Genomic DNA, 7,884 nt, shown 5'->3' on the forward strand with positions numbered 1-7,884 from the left:
TCACCATTTACTAAACAAATCAGAAATCTGAATTTTTTTCAATGAAATGCCCTGATTTCTAAAACCCTTTGCAGACTGAATAAAATACCTCTGTGGACCAAATGTCACTTGCACTGGTTTGTAACTCCTCATGGAGTCCTAGTTGCTAGAAAAGCAAAGAGGCCAAACAGCAAGCCCAGGGTCACACAGCCAACCAGGCAGAGCCAGGCGAGCCTCAGCCCAGCCCTCTGGCTCCCCAGCCAGTCCGGTCTCCCCAGTTCCACACTGCACGGCAGTTTCCAGCACCCTCAGAGCCATCCAGCTCGAGGTCTGTGCCCCTGGGAAGCAGTGAGCTCCTGGGAGCCCTGCAGAAGGACGCTCCCAGGACAAAGGACACTGCAGGGCTCCGAGTATGTACATCACAGCACATCCATCCTGAGGCCTAATTGAGACGCTTGCTTGGAGTGTCCTCAAAAACTAGGGCAGATGTGGCACTCTGAGAGTCAGAGCCACCCGCCGTGGACACCCTGCCGAGACTGGGGACTGATGGCTGTTCTCTGGAACTTGGACCAGCCAGAGGGAAGCTGGTTCTCACTAATAAGATTATATATTTTTTAAGTGGCCCTTGTGTACTGCAAGGAGACTGAGTCCTAAGATGCCAGAAAGGAAGACACAGTAAAAAAAAAAAAAAAGACCATCAGCTCATTTCTGCAGGAATCGTTCAGCACCAGGCTAAAAACCCCCTGTGGATTTCACCCCCAGGCATCCCCTAGGCTGAGCTGGGAAGGTTGGAGTTGTGTCCCAACCTATCTCAGCCCTCGAGCCCGCCTTGACTCTTGGGGTAGGGATGGGGTCGGGGGGGAGGGGGCTATGTGAGCCCTGTTTCTCAGACTCCTTTCTCCTGGAATCCCACAGTGCCCTCACGGTGCTGGGGGTCAGAAGAACTGGGCTCCGGTCCTGGGTGCACATATTCCCAGCTCAGCGGATGTGAGCAACCTGCCCTCCCACCCGCCTCAGTTTCATCCTCTGTCCTCTGCCCTGACCCAGCACCCAGCTGTGGTGAAGCCCCAGTGAAGCAGAGACTACAAACGGGTATCCAGCCCCAGGCACGAGCAAGGCCACGTGGGTTTTGCCCAATCGGCATTTCTTTTTAAGTTTGTCTCCAACTAATTTCACATAAACATCTGGATTTCTGGCTTCTCTTGAAAAATCAGAAGATCTGGCTGCACAGGGCTGGCCTTCCCATGTGGCCACAACGGGCCGTAGCGGAGTGACAGCTTGCCTGTTCCCCCGACGCCACCCACTCCTGACTTCCGGTACCCAGCCAGCGTCACTCCTTTATATGACCTCCTTCACACTTGAATTTGAGACCCCTGATTTAATGCAATAGATATGAAAAGTCTTTGGGGGAAGTCTACAGATTCTGGGCTTCATTATTATTAATGGAATTTCTGGATCCCACTATTTGGCTTTGACCTTGGGCAGGTCTCTCAGGCTCTCTGGGCTCTGGTCGGCTCCCTATCTGTCAAATGAAAGCCAGCTCTAGGGGCCTCCAGGAGCGTTTCCGACTGTGACCCTTGGACTGCCTCTGGGAGCTGGTCTTGCAAACTTTTCTCTTCAATAGCAGTCCAAGAGCCTCTTGACTACTTAGGTTCTGCCATAATATTTTTTAAAGGGAGGGAGACAGGGAAAGAGGGGAGAAGCTGTTTTAAGTCTCCCTGGGTACCAGTCACTGAGTCTCTGTCTCTCTTAACCCACCCACCACCTACTGTTCATAAGACACAGCCAGGCTCTGAAGCCAGGAAGCGTGAGCTTAGGGGCGGGCCAGCCCACGGGCAGGACTGCATGTTGCTTCTGATGACAGAAAGCATATAAAACCATTGTCTTCCCCTGACTATACTTTCTCTCTCTCTCTGTCTTTTTTTTCACCACTGTTCCTAACATCTTTTATTAAAGTCTTGACGAACATCATGCCAATGGTTGGGGGTGGGGTGCAATGGCAGAGCACTGTCATCCACTTCACCCCCAAATTCCCAAGTTTCACTTCTTTCTGCCAACCCTCAACTCAATCCCAGGTCCAATCTAGACTTGGCACTTGGGCTTGCCAGCAACAGTGCTCTGTTGGATGCTGTCTCCACATATGCAAGGTGTCTTCCTGGCTTTCTGCAGCTCAGCCTGCCCACTCTCCTCCCTACCTGCCCCTATTTCTGTTCATATCACCTGGCCCATCGGAAGCAGTCAAGAGTGGTTGGTTGAATGAAACAAAAGCAGCGCATCCTGGTGGCTTCATTCCCTTGTTGTTCAGTTGCTCAGTCGTGTCTGACTCTTTGCAACCCCATGGACTGCAGCATGCCAGGCTTCCCTGTCCTTCACTATCTCCTGGAGTTTGCTCAAACTCATGTCCATTGAATCAGTCATCCAACCATCTCATCCTCTGTCGGCCCCTTCTCCTCCTGCCCTCCATCTTTCCCAGCATCAGGGTCTTTTTCAATGAGTCAACTCTTCATATCAGATGACCAAAGTATTGGAACTTCAGCTTCAGCATTAGTCCTTCCAGTGAATATTCAGGGTTGATTTCCATTAGGATTGACTGGTTTGATCTCCCTTCTGTCCAAGGGCCTCTCAAGAGTCTTTGCCAGCACCACAGTTCAAAAGCATCAGTTCTTCAGCACTCAGTCTTCTTTGTGGTCCAGCTCTCACATCCATGTATGACTACTGGAAAAACCATCATTTCGACAATATAGACCTTTGTTGGCAAAATGATGTCTCTGCTTTTTAATACGCTGTCTAGATTTGTCACAGCTTTTCTTCCAAGAAGCAAGAGTCTTTTAATTTCATGGCTTCAGTCACCATCTGCAGTGATTTTGGAGCCCAAGAGGATAAAGGTCTGTCACTGTTTCCATTTTTTCCCCATCTATTTTTCATGAAGTGATGGGACCAGATGCCATGACCTTAGTTTTTTGAATGTTGAGTTTTAAACTGGGTTTTTCACTCTTTTCTTTCACCTTCATCAAGAAGTTCTTTAGTTCCTCTTCGCTTTCTGCCATTAGGGTGGTGTCATCTGCATATCTGAGGTTATTGATATTTCTCCTGGCAATCTTCATTCCAACTTGAGCCTCATCCAGCCCCGGCATTTTGTATGATGTACTCTGCACATAAGTTAAACAGGCAGGGTGAAAATACACAGCCTTGATGTAGTCCTTTCCCAGTTGCTCCAGACTAATTCTCCACTTGCTTCCCCAGGCCTTCATTCTTTAGACACACAGATTATTCCCTCCCTCTACACCTCCATGCTTTGGGGGGTGCAGTTCCCTCCAGCTGGAGTGTATAATCCTTGTTGTCAAAGTCCTCTGCATCCTTCAAGACCTACTTAGCTCCAATACTACTTTGATGGTGTTTTCTCTGATCCCCCCAACAGATTTTACCATGCCCTCTCTTGGGCACCCTCAACACTGTTAACCGTCTCCTCTGTTTTAGCTATTTGTATCACATAAAAGATTTTGATCGCAAGTAACAGAAGACACAACTCAGGCTGAGTTACATTATGAAAAGCTTAAGATACTGGTTTAATTTTTCAGTGAGTCTGGTGGCTCTGCCCTGCTCTTTGAATGAGGTTCATTTCAATGGTATCTTCCTTCCCTCATCAGAATAAAATGACCACCGCCATTCCAGGCTTCACAGTCCAAAAGTCCCACGAGTCACAGGAAGTCGACTTCCTCACATGTCTGTCCCTATTCCATGCTGATTGGGCCTCTCTTGTGCCAGTCACTCTAGGCTGGGGAATGCTGCATGTTGATTGGCTTAGACCAACCTGGTTCCCTCCCTCAAGCTGGAGCAATGTTTACTCACCCAAACCACAAGGGGGAACAATGGAGGAAGCTTGGGGAGACACAACAGCGCCCACAGGGCTTTGTAAATGTCTCCCCAAGGAAACAATAATCTCCATGAGCGCAGGGGCTGACTCTACTTCATCTGGGGGTTCTTCCTTCCTCAGGGCCCAGCATGGTACTTGGCGCCAGAGACACAAGGATAAATATCCCTTGGTTTGAACACCCTTCTGTCCCATAAGATGATACTCTGGAGCCTGGCGCCTGTCCCCTGGCCTCCGAAAACGACAGTGACATCTGTCAAATGACTGAGAACACTAATACTTCTATTCACAAGAGTAGAGTTCTGTGACTCCAATTTCAGTCTCAGAATTGGGCTTCTAGAAACATGTGGCCACTGACCTCTACTGAAGATTTGAGGAAGAGAAACCTGGGATAAAGAGGCTTGAGATTAGACCCCAGGTATTGTCCATTCACTTGCTCACTCATCTGCTCACTGTATTGATGCCTATTTGTCATTGCCTCCTCAGCCCACTGCCCCTGCTGAAAGGGGACAGGCCGTGTGACTGTACCCTGCCTGCCTCCACCCATCATGACCATTCTTGATTGGTTGCAATTAATTATTTCATTGGTTTTCAGGGGGGTTGTACTATTCCTTGAGAGGTATTTGGAAAACTGGGGGTTGTCTTCTATTTTAGTTGTGAAAATGAAAGTTGCTCAGTCATGTCTGACTTTTTGTGACCCCATGGACTGTACAGTCCATGGAATTCTTCAGGCCAGAATACTGGAGTGGGTAGCCTTTCCCTTCTCCAGGGGATCTTCCCAACCCAGGGATTGAACCCAGGTCTCCCGCATTGCAGGCAGATTCTTTACCAGCTTTTAGTTGTGAGCATGCATTAAAATACTGAAATACACCCAAAGGAAAATTATATCTTTTAACTTTTTCTCTCTTTTTTTGGTTTGGAAGATTTTAGTAATTTTTAAAAATATGTATCTGCAAATAGGTTAAGTTGTATATGAATTTTATTGCAATATAGCAAACCCCTTACAATATGTGTTACATAAGGGTGCATTGGCAGAGCACTTCTGCCTCTGACTGAGTGAGGAGATGGTAAATCCTCTCCCCCAAAAGCAATTATAAAGTTGGGCCAAATTGATCAAAACAGCCATGCAGCACTCTGGACATCAACCAAAGGCACATAACAATTGGAGCAATATCTGTGCTTGGAAACTGGAAATTTGGGCAGTAACAGTGAGGATCTATGTCATTCTAGCCTGAGTCTTCTCCCTTCCTTCCTCCCAGCTCAGTCAGAATGGAGTATCCACCAGGGTGGGGCAGTTTCTCTGGTTTGGTTAAAGGGGGCTCGGTGGATTTTGATCAGTAAGTAGCACTCACTCTTGGCAACCTTATCGGTTTAAGGGAAAATCTCCAAGTCAGAGAAACATGAAAACCAGCAATTCCACTGGACTAAGTTTGCAATTGTGATTGGGCATATATAGTTCTGGCTAAAGCTGCATGAATGTGCCACAGAAACTAGAAGAGCCCAATCAAGCCACACACTCCTGGCCAACCCTGAGCCTGTGCATGTGTGTAGAGGAGACAGGAAGTAGCCCAGCAGTAAGTAAAAGACAGGGAACATGTGAAAATGGCCTGAATGTTGAATGTGCTCCTGAGATAGGCTTCTTCTAAAAAGGTTTCCCAATAACCCTTGCCTCTAAAATTAGTGTCCTGTCTTTGGGCATAGTCTGACATAGTGACTTGCTTCTAATAAATAGAACCTGGGAGAAGAGATGGATGTCACTTCCAAGCCTAGATTATAAAAGACTGACTTCTTTCTTACTCTCATTCTCTCTTTAGTTCTTCTCCCTTGCTGTTCTGATGAAGCAACTGCCATGTTATAAACTTCCTTATGGAGAAGCACATGTCACAAGGAACTGAGGGTGTCTTCTGCCAGCAGCCAGCAAAGAAAGAACCCAGTTCAGTGGACTGCAAGAAACCCAGTCCTGCCAACAACCAAATGAGGAGCTTTGAAGCAGCTCCATTCCCAATCAAGGCTTCTGGGCCAAGGAACCTGGTCAACACCTTGATTTAGCTTGAGTCAGAGGACCCAGCTAAAGTGTACCCAGACTTCTGACCCACAAAAACTGTACAATAGTAACGTTTTTGTTTTAAGCCATTAAAATTTGGGTTGATTTGTTATGTAGCAACATGGTAACGGATACAGCTTCCCTACCCAGACTCAGACTAATCAACAGAGGACAGAAAGTTGGGATGTTTGAGCTCAATCTCTGTCCAATCAGATATGCAGATACAGACACAAAGACAATGATTTGGAAGCTAGACTTAAATATAAAAACAAGAATATAAAAATTTTAATCAGAACTTTAGCAGCTTCACACCATAGGGAAAACAGGATCCCAGACAAGAATTTTCTGATTCATAGAGCCTGGAGAAGTTATTTTAAAAATAACCAAATGAGAAAGCAGCAACAATAAACCTGGGGTGAAGGTAGAGGTGAATCAGAATCCAAAGTTGCTACTATATTTCTTAATGTCCAATTTTCAACAAAAAATTACAAGTTATACAAAAAAACAGGAAAGTGTGAACTATACTCAGAAAAGCAACTGTCATTATAAACTGTCTCTGAGTGTTCCCAGATGTTGAAAGACTTTAAATACTAATTAAAATATGGTCAAATAACTAAAGTAAAACATGTCTTAAATTTTAAAGTATGATAATAATGAATCAACAGAGAGATTCTAAATAAAAAGACAGAAATCACTTTTAAAGTGAAATTCTGGACTTGAAAAGTACAATTGAAATGAAAATTATACTAGAAAGATTCAACAACAGATTATACATGGCAGAGGAAAGAAGATTGATAGATTGATAGAAATCATCCAGTCTGAAGAACAGAGAAAAGAAAGACTGAAGAAAAATAAGCAAAGCTTTAGAGACCAAGAGGACAACATTAAGCATGGGTGTCTAGAAGTAGAGGAATGGACAGAAAAAAAAAAATAATAGAAAAAAATGGCCAACATCTTCCAGAATCTAATGAAAGAACATCAAAGACATATCAAAAAATTCAGCAAATTCTACGTAGAATAAATATAAAGAGATTCACACTTAGACTCATCATAGCAAACACTTGAAAGACAAAAACAGAGAAACCAGCAAGAGAAAAATGACATGTGTAGGGGAGCAACCACCTAACAGCTGACTTCCCATAGAAAACAGTGGAAGGCAGAAGACAACAAAATGATGCATCAAAGTGCTGCGTAAACTGTTAGCCAAGAATTCTATCATCCAGCAAATCTTTTTTTCAGAAATGAAGAGAAAAATATAGACATTTCCACATACACAAAGACTAAAGATTTTGTTGCTAAAATTCTACAAATATATTAAAGCAAATGAATCTAGATACAAAAGATTACATGTATATGATTTTATTTATATAAAATTCCAACAGACAGAACAAATCTATGAAATTAAAAGTCAGGGTAGTGTTTACCCTTGGAGGGAGGTAGTGACTAGCAGGGGCCATAGTGGGAAAATTCCGGAGCACTAGTTATTTATGATTCTGGCACATTTCTGCATGTAGTTTAAACCAATAAAATTTACTAAAACAAGAAAGGAAGCTTGGCCATGTCGCTCCCTCCCCCATCTTTGAACCCCTTGTCTTTTCCCTTTGCTTCCCTTTCCCTTCCAGACTCAGCAAAACAGTGACCCCCAAGGTGCTGCCTGGTCTCTCTGCCCACCTCCCCAGCACCATTTCTCACTACCTGGTAATCTACTGAGGGAGGAAAGGAGCAGGCCGAGCTGACTCCCTCTTGAAAAAGAAGGAAACTCCATCTTGCGCTTCCAGTGAGCTTTGGACTATGTGCCTAGCAGCCATGGGGAGAGCATACCTACGGCTGAACTGGCCTCCCAGACTGATAAACACCAGATTCCACCAAGATTTCCCTTCACCAGAAAGAATGTGATAATCCCCTATGGCGTCAATCACCTTTGTAATCTTTATGGCTCCCACTGGTGTAGGCTACAATGTATAACCAGCTGACCCTTCTGATTATGAAT

This window comes from Dama dama, chromosome 4, assembly GCF_033118175.1.
Source record: "Dama dama isolate Ldn47 chromosome 4, ASM3311817v1, whole genome shotgun sequence".
Classification (NCBI taxonomy): Eukaryota; Metazoa; Chordata; class Mammalia; order Artiodactyla; family Cervidae; genus Dama; species Dama dama.